Below are 16,651 nucleotides of genomic sequence, written 5' to 3'. Positions count from 1 at the left end.
GCCAGCCAGAGCCACTGGGTGTAACCTGGGCAGGCACTGGGCTCCCATCGTCAACACTCCCCCCCAAATGCCCTGTGCTGCGACATGCGACAAAGGAGCCAGCCAGCAGATGGGACTGCAACATCAGGGAGCATCTTATGCTCTGGCCGGCGCCCTGCAATCCTAGGCTTTAACAACCCACCGTGCACCAAGCATCCCCTTCGACTGGTGGAAAACATCCTCCAACCCTGCAGCGTGACAGATCGGGGTGGGCGATTCAGTCAGTCTCCACCTGATGCTTCTGCCGCTATGCCCCGATCAGCTTTAGTGGCTGCAGCTGCTGCCAGCAGGAGGGGCCATTCCCCCCTGCCTGGGTTTTCCTGTCTGTCTCTCCATCTCGTGGCAACCCAGAGCAGTACAAGGGCTATGGAGTCTTCTCCCCCCAGTGACACCCTAGTCTTGCCACCCAACCCCCACAGGGGCCAAGCCCCACCCCAATGCAGGGCCATGGCCCCAGCCATTTTTGCAGCCCCCTCCGCCCACCCAGAAGGCGCCCACTCACCGGCACGGAAGGGCTGAGGCACACACAGCTCCTGCTGCTGCCATGGCCTCTTCCGCCGACTCTTCCCTGGGGGAGGTTTTGTCTCCTCCCAGGCGCGCCTGGGCTCTGGGGGGCCCTCCTCAGCCATCCTACAAGAAGCCAGGCCAAGGCATTGCTTGTGAGTGACGAGAGGCGATTGCCCCGTTCAGCATCAGGGCCAGCCCAGTTATTTCTGTCCCACCAGCACCTACAGATGCCAGCTGAGCTCAGGGCCCTGTTGCACCAGGTGCTGCAGACAATCGCTGGGCTGTAGGGCTCAGACTCTAACTAGACAAGGCAGCCAGCAGGGAAACAAGGGAAGGGATGTGCTCAAAGTCACCCAGGATTAGAACCCAGGTCTCCGAACTCCCAGGCCAGCAGCCCATCCCACAGGCCAAACGGCCTCCTCTGGGTCACTCCCACCTCTCCTTCTCCTGGTTCACAAGCTGCACAGCAGACAGGCTGGATCCAACCACTCAGGATTCTTCCTGCCCAATGAAATGACCCTGATCCCTTCCCCCAGGAATATTGGGGCCGTGGCAGTTTGCAGGTGGGCGAGGCCAGCGGGGTGGGGGAGCTGGGGCGGGCTCGTGAGCAGCAGGAGTTGCTCAGACACACCTGTGAAGGGGCAGGAGCAGAAGGCAGGAGAGCGGCAGGGAGGCTGGTACCTTCTCATCTAACCTCGGTGTGGTTGGCGATGCAATGGAAAAGCAGAGGCGGGCAATAGAAGATTCTCCTGCCTGGAGTCAGGAGTGGGCAGAAGCTGGCGTGTATATGGGCCACCCACTTTCTGCTGCCGGTGGCGGAGCTGAAATGGCTGGCTCAGCTTTCCCAGGGGCACGTGCCAGCTCTCGCTCTGTCAGAGCCTAGCCTGGCAGTGAGGGGATGAGGCTGTGCCAGCCAGCAGGGGGTGTGTCACAATGGGCAGGCGAGTCACAAGCCAGTCAATGTGTGACTGCCCAGCCATGGGATGCCCCAGCCCAGACTAGTTCTGGCCTCGCCGGGGCTTTAGAGCTTCTCCTTCCCCACTGGGTTCATGGGAGGGACCTTCCGCTCCCCACAGTCACAGACGTTAGGCCGGAAGGGACCGCTGGGCTCATCTAGTCCCAGCTCCTGCAGACCCCAGGCCAGAGCCCCTCCCGGCGTCCATACAGCTGGAGCCGGGGGGGGTCTCCGGATCCCCGAGTGGGAGAATCAGTTCCATCCCGGTTCCTCCTCATTGTGACAGCGCAGAACAGGGGTTCCCGAACTCTCCCCTCCCCCAGCTCCCAGCCCACGCGGGCGGCTCTTTGCGCCTGCCCAAGCTGCTGGGCGCCTTGGCCGTAGGATGTAAAATGGCCCCATCTCTGCTTCCCCTCCCACCGCGGCAACAACACGGAAACTGCTTTCATAGCACCCCCCTACCCCGCTGCAGAACTGAGTCTCAGGCCTTGCTAGCCGCTCAGTGCCATGGCAGCCCCAGGAGATGATTGCTGCGGGAGTCTCGGCACAGGGGGAGGCAGTGACTCCTAGAAGCAGGGAGAGCAGCAGCACCAGAGATCAGGGAGGTCTGGCAATGCCAGTGGCTGGCTGGGGTCTGACAGCCTAGGCACCCAGAGCAGACTGTCAAAGGCCAAACCCCACTCACCACCGGCTCTGTAGCTCCCCCTTGCTTTTGGTCTGTCTTAGGCACCATCCTGGCCCTCATCCCCGTGGCATCAGAGCACTGCCCAACCTCGATTGCATTTATTCTAACCGCCCCCTGCAGGGCAGGGCCTGGCTGCTACCCCCACTGAACAGACAGGGAACTGCAACACAGAGGGAATAAGGGATTTGCCCAAGGCCACGCAGAGCAATTGTGGCAGAGCTGGGAAATGACCATGGGTCTCGTGGGTCCCAGGCTGCCACCTTCTCTTCCATCCTCCTGCCCCCTTTGTCCCTGGTTCAGTGTAAGCTGTGAGAGCTCTCTGGGGCACAGGAGCTGGCTGGTGCCCAGATGGAACTACATTGCCTATTGCACATATCTCGCTTTTCCCGAACATTGAGTCTGCTGCTCCAACCATACCAGGGCCCGCCAGGATCCTTGCAGCTGGTCAGTGCTAAGTTTTGAAATGTGCTAAGTAGGGAAGACAAAATAGATCTTCCATCACTAGCGCAGCTCTGTGTTACTGGGGACTCACTGCTGGCTCAACCCAACCAGCCCTCCTCACACAGAGCCTGTAAATCCTCCAGCCCTGCTGTTCTCCTTTGTATTTCGGCAGTGCCCAGAGGGCTCAGTCCCTGATCAGGGCCCTGCGGTGCTAGACATTGTACACACACAGCCCGATTCCCCCCACGCTGGGTCTCCTGAATGGCTCCTGCCCGAAGGCGGGACGGCTCTATTCCTCACCCAATGTCTCCTGCTGGCAGAGATGCTCTGAGAGACGTCTACGCTCTGGGTCTCTGGGCTTCCCGGGCTGGGAGGCAAGCGTGGCTGTCTCCGGGCGGTTCTGCTGACTCTCCAGCAGCTGTACTTCAGGTGTCCTAATGCAGCCCTAGTCCTCTCCAGCGCTCAGGGGCACTGTCCTGGCATCGGACTGTCCTGGTAAATAGAACAATGGCTCCTGGCACCCTGAGAATGCCTGTTCCCCCGGCAACCTCAGTGCCATTTCCTATGGAAGTGATGGTGTCAGTAAAGGTGATGGAGGTGGTCAGGCCTAGTGGTTGGAGCTGGACTCAGGGGGCGGGGCAGGGCATGGGTGGAGCAAGGCTAGAGCGAGACCAGGGCTGGAGTAGGACGAGGAACAGGGCTGAGAGAAGGGGCTGGAGAGTTTCAGTTTGGAGCTGCCTGGGGACGAGGAGTGAAGTGCAGATGTGGGTGTCTGGCTCACTGCCCCCCAACTCCCTCACTGTGACGAAGTGGGACTGTTCTTAATGTTTCCTCTGAATACTGTAGGGGTGCCTCAGTTTCCCCTATGCATTTCTTAAGTCTCTAGGTGGGGGGATAAAGGGGCACTTGGTAGACATGCGCCGCCCAGCCAGGAGCTCGGGGAAGGCTCGGTGTGGCTGGCGATGCAATGGAAAAGCAGAGGCGGGCAATAGAAGATTCTCCTACCTGGAGTCAGGAGTGGGCAGAAGCCAGCGTGTATATGGGCCACCCACTTTCTGCTACCAGTGGCGGAGCTGAAACGGCCGGATCAGCTTTCCCAGCGGCACGTGCCAGCTCTCGCTCTGCCAGAGCCTAGCCTGGCAGTGAGGGGATGAGGCTTTGGCAGCCAGCAGGGGGCGTGTCACAATGGGCAGGCGAGTCACAAGCCAGCCAATGTGTGACTGCCCAGCCATGGGATGCCCCAGCCCAGATTACTTTTGGCCTGGCCGGGGCTTTAGAGCCTGTCCTTCCCCACCCAGAGCAGCCTGTCAAAGGCCAAACCCCTCTCACCACCGGCTCTGTAGCTCCCCCTTGCTTTTGGTCTGTCTTAGGCACCATCCTGGCCCTCATCCCCGTGGCATCAGAGCACTGCCCAACCTCGATTGCATTTGTTCTAACCGCCCCCTGCAGGGCAGGGCCTGGCTGCTACCCCCACTGAACAGACAGGGAACTGCAGCACAGAGGGAATAAGGGATTTGCCCAAGGCCACGCAGAGCATCTGTGGCAGAGCTGGGAAATGACCATGGGTCTCGTGGGTCCCAGGCTGCCACCTTCTCTTCCATCCTCCTGCCCCCTTTGTCCCTGGTTCAGTGTAAGCTGTGAGAGCTCTCTGGGGCACAGGAGCTGGCTGGTGCCCAGATGGAACTACATTGCCTATTGCACATATCTCGCTTTTCCCGAACATTGAGTCTGCTGCTACAACCATACCAGGGCCCGCCAGGATCCTTGCAGCTGGTCAGTGCTAAGTTTTGAAATGTGCTAAGTAGGGAAGACAAAATAGATCTTCCATCACTAGCGCAGCTCTGTGTTACTGGGGACTCACTGCTGGCTCAACCCAACCAGCCCTCCTCACACAGAGCCTGTAAATCCTCCAGCCCTGCTGTTCTCCTTTGTATTTCGGCAGTGCCCAGAGGGCTCAGTCCCTGATCAGGGCCCTGCGGTGCTAGACATTGTACACACACAGCCCGATTCCCCCCACGCTGGGTCTCCTGAATGGCTCCTGCCCGAAGGCGGGACGGCTCTATTCCTCACCCAATGTCTCCTGCTGGCAGAGATGCTCTGAGAGACGTCTATGCTCTGGGTCTCTGGGCTTCCCGGGCTGGGAGGCAAGCGTGGCTGTCTCCGGGCGGTTCTGCTGACTCTCCAGCAGCTGTACTTCAGGTGTCCTAATGCAGCCCTAGTCCTCTCCAGCGCTCAGGGGCACTGTCCTGGCATCGGACTGTCCTGGTAAATAGAACAATGGCTCCTGGCACCCTGAGAATGCCTGTTCCCCCGGCAACCTCAGTGCCATTTCCTATGGAAGTGATGGTGTCAGTAAAGGTGATGGAGGTGGTCAGGCCTAGTGGTTGGAGCTGGACTCAGGGGGCGGGGCAGGGCATGGGTGGAGCAAGGCTGGAGCGAGACCAGGGCTGGAGTAGGACTAGGAACAGGGCTGGAGCAGGCTCAGCCTGTTGCCTATGTCAGGCAGGAGCGAGTTCCTGGCCCTGGAGTGATGTTGAGCAGACTGAGCTGCTGCTGTGAGACTGATATACCTGCTCTGGGAGTCACAAGGCCAGTTCCTGGCTTGTGGATTGGCTGGAGCCCAGCACAGGAGGGAATCAGCACCTTACAGATGGCTCCCGGGACGCTTGGCTCCCGGCCCCGCTGGGTATTGACATGCCAGGTGCAGGGGGCGAGGTGCAGCGCCAGGGAGGAGATTGGGGAGGCAGGAGCACTGAGGTGGGGCTGAGCGAGCAGGTGCTGAGGCGCTGCGGCTGGCTGGCCAGCAGAGAGGAGGAGCAGCAGCTCGGCTCTGGAGGGCCCAGCTGCAGCTCCACACAGGGCGCTGCCAGAGCCTGGCAGGCGTCTGGCTGAAGTGGCACTTTGTGATCTGGCACGGGCGGGAGCTAGCTCCCCACATCTGAACGCTCCGCAGCGCCGGTGGATTCAGATCCAAACCAGGATCTGGCTCCAAATTCATAGCTGGCCACTTCCCCCGATCTGGAGCGGCCCGCACCGTGTGGGGGTGGTTGATTTCACAAGAGAGGGGGCTTCCCACAGACTCTCCAACTCCCTCACTGTGACAAAGTGGGACTGTTCTTAATGTTTCCTCTGAATACTGTAGGGGTGCCTCAGTTTCCCCTATGCATTTCTTAAGTCTCTAGGTGGGGGGATAAAGGCCAGTGTGCATAAATGGCCAACACTCTGTCTCCTGGCAACTAATGTCCGGGGCCCTTCCCCCCTGCAAGGGGATAGCTAAAGGTGTTGGAGATCAAAGATCAGGTGACCTCCTGGCCCGGGAAAGAGACAAAGGCCAGAGAGAAGGGGCTGGAGAGTTTCAGTTTGGAGCTGCCTGGGGACGAGGAGTGAAGTGCAGATGTGGGTGTCTGGCTCACTGCCCCCCAACTCCCTCACTGTGACGAAGTGGGACTGTTCTTAATGTTTCCTCTGAATACTGTAGGGGTGCCTCAGTTTCCCCTATGCATTTCTTAAGTCTCTAGGTGGGGGGATAAAGGCCAGTGTGCATAAATGGCCAACACTCTGTCTCCTGGCAACTAATGTCCGGGGCCCTTCCCCCCTGCAAGGGGATAGCTAAAGGTGTTGGAGAACAAAGATCAGGTGACCTCCTGGCCCGGGAAAGAGACAAAGGCCAGAGAGAAGGGGCTGGAGAGTTTCAGTTTGGAGCTGCCTGGGGACGAGGAGTGAAGTGCAGATGTGGGTGTCTGGCTCACTGCCCCCCAACTCCCTCACTGTGACGAAGTGGGACTGTTCTTAATGTTTCCTCTGAATACTGTAGGGGTGCCTCAGTTTCCCCTATGCATTTCTTAAGTCTCTAGGTGGGGGGATAAAGGGGCACTTGGTAAACATGCGCCGCCCAGCCAGGAGCTCGGGGAAGGCTCGGTGTGGCTGGCGATGCAATGGAAAAGCAGAGGCGGGCAATAGAAGATTCTCCTACCTGGAGTCAGGAGTGGGCAGAAGCCAGCGTGTATATGGGCCACCCACTTTCTGCTACCAGTGGCGGAGCTGAAACGGCCGGATCAGCTTTCCCAGCGGCACGTGCCAGCTCTCGCTCTGCCAGAGCCTAGCCTGGCAGTGAGGGGATGAGGCTTTGGCAGCCAGCAGGGGGCGTGTCACAATGGGCAGGCGAGTCACAAGCCAGCCAATGTGTGACTGCCCAGCCATGGGATGCCCCAGCCCAGATTACTTTTGGCCTGGCCGGGGCTTTAGAGCCTGTCCTTCCCCACCCAGAGCAGCCTGTCAAAGGCCAAACCCCTCTCACCACCGGCTCTGTAGCTCCCCCTTGCTTTTGGTCTGTCTTAGGCACCATCCTGGCCCTCATCCCCGTGGCATCAGAGCACTGCCCAACCTCGATTGCATTTATTCTAACCGCCCCCTGCAGGGCAGGGCCTGGCTGCTACCCCCACTGAACAGACAGGGAACTGCAGCACAGAGGGGATAAGGGATTTGCCCAAGACCACGCAGAGCATCTGTGGCAGAGCTGGGAAATGACCATGGGTCTCGTGGGTCCCAGGCTGCCACCTTCTCTTCCATCCTCCTGCCCCCTTTGTCCCTGGTTCAGTGTAAGCTGTGAGAGCTCTCTGGGGCACAGGAGCTGGCTGGTGCCCAGATGGAACTACATTGCCTATTGCACATATCTCGCTTTTCCCGAACATTGAGTCTGCTGCTCCAACCATACCAGGGCCCGCCAGGATCCTTGCAGCTGGTCAGTGCTAAGTTTTGAAATGTGCTAAGTAGGGAAGACAAAATAGATCTTCCATCACTAGCGCAGCTCTGTGTTACTGGGGACTCACTGCTGGCTCAACCCAACCAGCCCTCCTCACACAGAGCCTGTAAATCCTCCAGCCCTGCTGTTCTCCTTTGTATTTCGGCAGTGCCCAGAGGGCTCAGTCCCTGATCAGGGCCCTGCGGTGCTAGACATTGTACACACACAGCCCGATTCCCCCCACGCTGGGTCTCCTGAATGGCTCCTGCCCGAAGGCGGGACGGCTCTATTCCTCACCCAATGTCTCCTGCTGGCAGAGATGCTCTGAGAGACGTCTACGCTCTGGGTCTCTGGGCTTCCCGGGCTGGGAGGCAAGCGTGGCTGTCTCCGGGCGGTTCTGCTGACTCTCCAGCAGCTGTACTTCAGGTGTCCTAATGCAGCCCTAGTCCTCTCCAGCGCTCAGGGGCACTGTCCTGGCATCGGACTGTCCTGGTAAATAGAACAATGGCTCCTGGCACCCTGAGAATGCCTGTTCCCCCGGCAACCTCAGTGCCATTTCCTATGGAAGTGATGGTGTCAGTAAAGGTGATGGAGGTGGTCAGGCCTAGTGGTTGGAGCTGGACTCAGGGGGCGGGGCAGGGCATGGGTGGAGCAAGGCTGGAGCGAGACCAGGGCTGGAGTAGGACTAGGAACAGGGCTGGAGCAGGCTCAGCCTGTTGCCTATGTCAGGCAGGAGCGAGTTCCTGGCCCTGGAGTGATGTTGAGCAGACTGAGCTGCTGCTGTGAGACTGATATACCTGCTCTGGGAGTCACAAGGCCAGTTCCTGGCTTGTGGATTGGCTGGAGCCCAGCACAGGAGGGAATCAGCACCTTACAGATGGCTCCCGGGACGCTTGGCTCCCGGCCCCGCTGGGTATTGACATGCCAGGTGCAGGGGGCGAGGTGCAGCGCCAGGGAGGAGATTGGGGAGGCAGGAGCACTGAGGTGGGGCTGAGCGAGCAGGTGCTGAGGCGCTGCGGCTGGCTGGCCAGCAGAGAGGAGGAGCAGCAGCTCGGCTCTGGAGGGCCCAGCTGCAGCTCCACACAGGGCGCTGCCAGAGCCTGGCAGGCGTCTGGCTGAAGTGGCACTTTGTGATCTGGCACGGGCGGGAGCTAGCTCCCCACATCTGAACGCTCCGCAGCGCCGGTGGATTCAGATCCAAACCAGGATCTGGCTCCAAATTCACAGCTGGCCCCTTCCCCCGATCTGGAGCGGCCCGCACCGTGTGGGGGTGGTTGATTTCACAAGAGAGGGGGCTTCCCACAGACTCTCCAACTCCCTCACTGTGACAAAGTGGGACTGTTCTTAATGTTTCCTCTGAATACTGTAGGGGTGCCTCAGTTTCCCCTATGCATTTCTTAAGTCTCTAGGTGGGGGGATAAAGGCCAGTGTGCATAAATGGCCAACACTCTGTCTCCTGGCAACTAATGTCCGGGGCCCTTCCCCCCTGCAAGGGGATAGCTAAAGGTGTTGGAGATCAAAGATCAGGTGACCTCCTGGCCCGGGAAAGAGACAAAGGCCAGAGAGAAGGGGCTGGAGAGTTTCAGTTTGGAGCTGCCTGGGGACGAGGAGTGAAGTGCAGATGTGGGTGTCTGGCTCACTGCCCCCCAACTCCCTCACTGTGACGAAGTGGGACTGTCCTTAATGTTTCCTCTGAATACTGTAGGGGTGCCTCAGTTTCCCCTATGCATTTCTTAAGTCTCTAGGTGGGGGGATAAAGGCCAGTGTGCATAAATGGCCAACACTCTGTCTCCTGGCAACTAATGTCCGGGGCCCTTCCCCCCTGCAAGGGGATAGCTAAAGGTGTTGGAGAACAAAGATCAGGTGACCTCCTGGCCCGGGAAAGAGACAAAGGCCAGAGAGAAGGGGCTGGAGAGTTTCAGTTTGGAGCTGCCTGGGGACGAGGAGTGAAGTGCAGATGTGGGTGTCTGGCTCACTGCCCCCCAACTCCCTCACTGTGAAGAAGTGGGACTGTTCTTAATGTTTCCTCTGAATACTGTAGGGGTGCCTCAGTTTCCCCTATGCATTTCTTAAGTCTCTAGGTGGGGGGATAAAGGGGCACTTGGTAAACATGCACCGCCCAGCCAGGAGCTCGGGGAAGGCTCGGTGTGGCTGGCTATGCAATGGAAAAGCAGAGGCGGGCAATAGAAGATTCTCCTACCTGGAGTCAGGAGTGGGCAGAAGCCAGCGTGTATATGGGCCACCCACTTTCTGCTACCAGTGGCGGAGCTGAAACGGCCGGATCAGCTTTCCCAGCGGCACGTGCCAGCTCTCGCTCTGCCAGAGCCTAGCCTGGCAGTGAGGGGATGAGGCTTTGGCAGCCAGCAGGGGGCGTGTCACAATGGGCAGGCGAGTCACAAGCCAGCCAATGTGTGACTGCCCAGCCATGGGATGCCCCAGCCCAGATTACTTTTGGCCTGGCCGGGGCTTTAGAGCCTGTCCTTCCCCACCCAGAGCAGCCTGTCAAAGGCCAAACCCCTCTCACCACCGGCTCTGTAGCTCCCCCTTGCTTTTGGTCTGTCTTAGGCACCATCCTGGCCCTCATCCCCGTGGCATCAGAGCACTGCCCAACCTCGATTGCATTTATTCTAACCGCCCCCTGCAGGGCAGGGCCTGGCTGCTACCCCCACTGAACAGACAGGGAACTGCAGCACAGAGGGAATAAGGGATTTGCCCAAGGCCACGCAGAGCATCTGTGGCAGAGCTGGGAAATGACCATGGGTCTCGTGGGTCCCAGGCTGCCACCTTCTCTTCCATCCTCCTGCCCCCTTTGTCCCTGGTTCAGTGTAAGCTGTGAGAGCTCTCTGGGGCACAGGAGCTGGCTGGTGCCCAGATGGAACTACATTGCCTATTGCACATATCTCGCTTTTCCCGAACATTGAGTCTGCTGCTCCAACCATACCAGGGCCCGCCAGGATCCTTGCAGCTGGTCAGTGCTAAGTTTTGAAATGTGCTAAGTAGGGAAGACAAAATAGATCTTCCATCACTAGCGCAGCTCTGTGTTACTGGGGACTCACTGCTGGCTCAACCCAACCAGCCCTCCTCACACAGAGCCTGTAAATCCTCCAGCCCTGCTGTTCTCCTTTGTATTTCGGCAGTGCCCAGAGGGCTCAGTCCCTGATCAGGGCCCTGCGGTGCTAGACATTGTACACACACAGCCCGATTCCCCCCACGCTGGGTCTCCTGAATGGCTCCTGCCCGAAGGCGGGACGGCTCTATTCCTCACCCAATGTCTCCTGCTGGCAGAGATGCTCTGAGAGACGTCTACGCTCTGGGTCTCTGGGCTTCCCGGGCTGGGAGGCAAGCGTGGCTGTCTCCGGGCGGTTCTGCTGACTCTCCAGCAGCTGTACTTCAGGTGTCCTAATGCAGCCCTAGTCCTCTCCAGCGCTCAGGGGCACTGTCCTGGCATCGGACTGTCCTGGTAAATAGAACAATGGCTCCTGGCACCCTGAGAATGCCTGTTCCCCCGGCAACCTCAGTGCCATTTCCTATGGAAGTGATGGTGTCAGTAAAGGTGATGGAGGTGGTCAGGCCTAGTGGTTGGAGCTGGACTCAGGGGGCGGGGCAGGGCATGGGTGGAGCAAGGCTGGAGCGAGACCAGGGCTGCAGTAGGACTAGGAACAGGGCTGGAGCAGGCTCAGCCTGTTGCCTATGTCAGGCAGGAGCGAGTTCCTGGCCCTGGAGTGATGTTGAGCAGACTGAGCTGCTGCTGTGAGACTGATATACCTGCTCTGGGAGTCACAAGGCCAGTTCCTGGCTTGTGGATTGGCTGGAGCCCAGCACAGGAGGGAATCAGCACCTTACAGATGGCTCCCGGGACGCTTGGCTCCCGGCCCCGCTGGGTATTGACATGCCAGGTGCAGGGGGCGAGGTGCAGCGCCAGGGAGGAGATTGGGGAGGCAGGAGCACTGAGGTGGGGCTGAGCGAGCAGGTGCTGAGGCGCTGCGGCTGGCTGGCCAGCAGAGAGGAGGAGCAGCAGCTCGGCTCTGGAGGGCCCAGCTGCAGCTCCACACAGGGCGCTGCCAGAGCCTGGCAGGCGTCTGGCTGAAGTGGCACTTTGTGATCTGGCACGGGCGGGAGCTAGCTCCCCACATCTGAACGCTCCGCAGCGCCGGTGGATTCAGATCCAAACCAGGATCTGGCTCCAAATTCATAGCTGGCCCCTTCCCCCGATCTGGAGCGGCCCGCACCGTGTGGGGGTGGTTGATTTCACAAGAGAGGGGGCTTCCCACAGACTCTCCAACTCCCTCACTGTGACAAAGTGGGACTGTTCTTAATGTTTCCTCTGAATACTGTAGGGGTGCCTCAGTTTCCCCTATGCATTTCTTAAGTCTCTAGGTGGGGGGATAAAGGCCAGTGTGCATAAATGGCCAACACTCTGTCTCCTGGCAACTAATGTCCGGGGCCCTTCCCCCCTGCAAGGGGATAGCTAAAGGTGTTGGAGAACAAAGATCAGGTGACCTCCTGGCCCGGGAAAGAGACAAAGGCCAGAGAGAAGGGGCTGGAGAGTTTCAGTTTGGAGCTGCCTGGGGACGAGGAGTGAAGTGCAGATGTGGGTGTCTGGCTCACTGCCCCCCAACTCCCTCACTGTGACGAAGTGGGACTGTTCTTAATGTTTCCTCTGAATACTGTAGGGGTGCCTCAGTTTCCCCTATGCATTTCTTAAGTCTCTAGGTGGGGGGATAAAGGGGCACTTGGTAAACATGCACCGCCCAGCCAGGAGCTCGGGGAAGGCTCGGTGTGGCTGGCTATGCAATGGAAAAGCAGAGGCGGGCAATAGAAGATTCTCCTACCTGGAGTCAGGAGTGGGCAGAAGCCAGCGTGTATATGGGCCACCCACTTTCTGCTACCAGTGGCGGAGCTGAAACGGCCGGATCAGCTTTCCCAGCGGCACGTGCCAGCTCTCGCTCTGCCAGAGCCTAGCCTGGCAGTGAGGGGATGAGGCTTTGGCAGCCAGCAGGGGGCGTGTCACAATGGGCAGGCGAGTCACAAGCCAGCCAATGTGTGACTGCCCAGCCATGGGATGCCCCAGCCCAGATTACTTTTGGCCTGGCCGGGGCTTTAGAGCCTGTCCTTCCCCACCCAGAGCAGCCTGTCAAAGGCCAAACCCCTCTCACCACCGGCTCTGTAGCTCCCCCTTGCTTTTGGTCTGTCTTAGGCACCATCCTGGCCCTCATCCCCGTGGCATCAGAGCACTGCCCAACCTCGATTGCATTTATTCTAACCGCCCCCTGCAGGGCAGGGCCTGGCTGCTACCCCCACTGAACAGACAGGGAACTGCAGCACAGAGGGAATAAGGGATTTGCCCAAGGCCACGCAGAGCATCTGTGGCAGAGCTGGGAAATGACCATGGGTCTCGTGGGTCCCAGGCTGCCACCTTCTCTTCCATCCTCCTGCCCCCTTTGTCCCTGGTTCAGTGTAAGCTGTGAGAGCTCTCTGGGGCACAGGAGCTGGCTGGTGCCCAGATGGAACTACATTGCCTATTGCACATATCTCGCTTTTCCCGAACATTGAGTCTGCTGCTACAACCATACCAGGGCCCGCCAGGATCCTTGCAGCTGGTCAGTGCTAAGTTTTGAAATGTGCTAAGTAGGGAAGACAAAATAGATCTTCCATCACTAGCGCAGCTCTGTGTTACTGGGGACTCACTGCTGGCTCAACCCAACCAGCCCTCCTCACACAGAGCCTGTAAATCCTCCAGCCCTGCTGTTCTCCTTTGTATTTCGGCAGTGCCCAGAGGGCTCAGTCCCTGATCAGGGCCCTGCGGTGCTAGACATTGTACACACACAGCCCGATTCCCCCCACGCTGGGTCTCCTGAATGGCTCCTGCCCGAAGGCGGGACGGCTCTATTCCTCACCCAATGTCTCCTGCTGGCAGAGATGCTCTGAGAGACGTCTACGCTCTGGGTCTCTGGGCTTCCCGGGCTGGGAGGCAAGCGTGGCTGTCTCCGGGCGGTTCTGCTGACTCTCCAGCAGCTGTACTTCAGGTGTCCTAATGCAGCCCTAGTCCTCTCCAGCGCTCAGGGGCACTGTCCTGGCATCGGACTGTCCTGGTAAATAGAACAATGGCTCCTGGCACCCTGAGAATGCCTGTTCCCCCGGCAACCTCAGTGCCATTTCCTATGGAAGTGATGGTGTCAGTAAAGGTGATGGAGGTGGTCAGGCCTAGTGGTTGGAGCTGGACTCAGGGGGCGGGGCAGGGCATGGGTGGAGCAAGGCTGGAGCGAGACCAGGGCTGCAGTAGGACTAGGAACAGGGCTGGAGCAGGCTCAGCCTGTTGCCTATGTCAGGCAGGAGCGAGTTCCTGGCCCTGGAGTGATGTTGAGCAGACTGAGCTGCTGCTGTGAGACTGATATACCTGCTCTGGGAGTCACAAGGCCAGTTCCTGGCTTGTGGATTGGCTGGAGCCCAGCACAGGAGGGAATCAGCACCTTACAGATGGCTCCCGGGACGCTTGGCTCCCGGCCCCGCTGGGTATTGACATGCCAGGTGCAGGGGGCGAGGTGCAGCGCCAGGGAGGAGATTGGGGAGGCAGGAGCACTGAGGTGGGGCTGAGCGAGCAGGTGCTGAGGCGCTGCAGCTGGCTGGCCAGCAGAGAGGAGGAGCAGCAGCTCGGCTCTGGAGGGCCCAGCTGCAGCTCCACACAGGGCGCTGCCAGAGCCTGGCAGGCGTCTGGCTGAAGTGGCACTTTGTGATCTGGCACGGGCGGGAGCTAGCTCCCCACATCTGAACGCTCCGCAGCGCCGGTGGATTCAGATCCAAACCAGGATCTGGCTCCAAATTCATAGCTGGCCCCTTCCCCCGATCTGGAGCGGCCCGCACCGTGTGGGGGTGGTTGATTTCACAAGAGAGGGGGCTTCCCACAGACTCTCCAACTCCCTCACTGTGACAAAGTGGGACTGTTCTTAATGTTTCCTCTGAATACTGTAGGGGTGCCTCAGTTTCCCCTATGCATTTCTTAAGTCTCTAGGTGGGGGGATAAAGGCCAGTGTGCATAAATGGCCAACACTCTGTCTCCTGGCAACTAATGTCCGGGGCCCTTCCCCCCTGCAAGGGGATAGCTAAAGGTGTTGGAGAACAAAGATCAGGTGACCTCCTGGCCCGGGAAAGAGACAAAGGCCAGAGAGAAGGGGCTGGAGAGTTTCAGTTTGGAGCTGCCTGGGGACGAGGAGTGAAGTGCAGATGTGGGTGTCTGGCTCACTGCCCCCCAACTCCCTCACTGTGACGAAGTGGGACTGTTCTTAATGTTTCCTCTGAATACTGTAGGGGTGCCTCAGTTTCCCCTATGCATTTCTTAAGTCTCTAGGTGGGGGGATAAAGGCCAGTGTGCATAAATGGCCAACACTCTGTCTCCTGGCAACTAATGTCCGGGGCCCTTCCCCCCTGCAAGGGGATAGCTAAAGGTGTTGGAGAACAAAGATCAGGTGACCTCCTGGCCCGGGAAAGAGACAAAGGCCAGAGAGAAGGGGCTGGAGAGTTTCAGTTTGGAGCTGCCTGGGGACGAGGAGTGAAGTGCAGATGTGGGTGTCTGGCTCACTGCCCCCCAACTCCCTCACTGTGAAGAAGTGGGACTGTTCTTAATGTTTCCTCTGAATACTGTAGGGGTGCCTCAGTTTCCCCTATGCATTTCTTAAGTCTCTAGGTGGGGGGATAAAGGGGCACTTGGTAAACATGCACCGCCCAGGCAGGAGCTCGGGGAAGGCTCGGTGTGGCTGGCTATGCAATGGAAAAGCAGAGGCGGGCAATAGAAGATTCTCCTACCTGGAGTCAGGAGTGGGCAGAAGCCAGCGTGTATATGGGCCACCCACTTTCTGCTACCAGTGGCGGAGCTGAAACGGCCGGATCAGCTTTCCCAGCGGCACGTGCCAGCTCTCGCTCTGCCAGAGCCTAGCCTGGCAGTGAGGGGATGAGGCTTTGGCAGCCAGCAGGGGGCGTGTCACAATGGGCAGGCGAGTCACAAGCCAGCCAATGTGTGACTGCCCAGCCATGGGATGCCCCAGCCCAGATTACTTTTGGCCTGGCCGGGGCTTTAGAGCCTGTCCTTCCCCACCCAGAGCAGCCTGTCAAAGGCCAAACCCCTCTCACCACCGGCTCTGTAGCTCCCCCTTGCTTTTGGTCTGTCTTAGGCACCATCCTGGCCCTCATCCCCGTGGCATCAGAGCACTGCCCAACCTCGATTGCATTTATTCTAACCGCCCCCTGCAGGGCAGGGCCTGGCTGCTACCCCCACTGAACAGACAGGGAACTGCAGCACAGAGGGAATAAGGGATTTGCCCAAGGCCACGCAGAGCATCTGTGGCAGAGCTGGGAAATGACCATGGGTCTCGTGGGTCCCAGGCTGCCACCTTCTCTTCCATCCTCCTGCCCCCTTTGTCCCTGGTTCAGTGTAAGCTGTGAGAGCTCTCTGGGGCACAGGAGCTGGCTGGTGCCCAGATGGAACTACATTGCCTATTGCACATATCTCGCTTTTCCCGAACATTGAGTCTGCTGCTACAACCATACCAGGGCCCGCCAGGATCCTTGCAGCTGGTCAGTGCTGACTCTCCAGCAGCTGTACTTCAGGTGTCCTAATGCAGCCCTAGTCCTCTCCAGCGCTCAGGGGCACTGTCCTGGCATCGGACTGTCCTGGTAAATAGAACAATGGCTCCTGGCACCCTGAGAATGCCTGTTCCCCCGGCAACCTCAGTGCCATTTCCTATGGAAGTGATGGTGTCAGTAAAGGTGATGGAGGTGGTCAGGCCTAGTGGTTGGAGCTGGACTCAGGGGGCGGGGCAGGGCATGGGTGGAGCAAGGCTGGAGCGAGACCAGGGCTGGAGTAGGACTAGGAACAGGGCTGGAGCAGGCTCAGCCTGTTGCCTATGTCAGGCAGGAGCGAGTTCCTGGCCCTGGAGTGATGTTGAGCAGACTGAGCTGCTGCTGTGAGACTGATATACCTGCTCTGGGAGTCACAAGGCCAGTTCCTGGCTTGTGGATTGGCTGGAGCCCAGCACAGGAGGGAATCAGCACCTTACAGATGGCTCCCGGGACGCTTGGCTCCCGGCCCCGCTGGGTATTGACATGCCAGGTGCAGGGGGCGAGGTGCAGCGCCAGGGAGGAGATTGGGGAGGCAGGAGCACTGAGGTGGGGCTGAGCGAGCAGGTGCTGAGGCGCTGCGGCTGGCTGGCCAGCAGAGAGGAGGAGCAGCAGCTCGGCTCTGGAGGGCCCAGCTGCAGCTCCACACAGGGCGCTGCCAGAGCCTGGCAGG

At 59.2% G+C, this 16,651-nt stretch overlaps 1 protein-coding gene across 1 annotated transcript in view; it reads right to left on the bottom strand.

The window, feature by feature from the left end:
- LOC135884613 (paired amphipathic helix protein Sin3a-like) overlaps positions 1–16,651 on the bottom strand; it is a 127,735-nt gene that overhangs the window by 83,481 nt on the left and 27,603 nt on the right.

This window comes from Emys orbicularis, chromosome 10, assembly GCF_028017835.1.
Source record: "Emys orbicularis isolate rEmyOrb1 chromosome 10, rEmyOrb1.hap1, whole genome shotgun sequence".
NCBI lineage: Eukaryota > Metazoa > Chordata > Testudines > Emydidae > Emys > Emys orbicularis.
The sequence above is the reverse complement of the archived record's forward strand: the minus strand, read 5'-3'. Positions and strand labels throughout refer to the sequence as shown.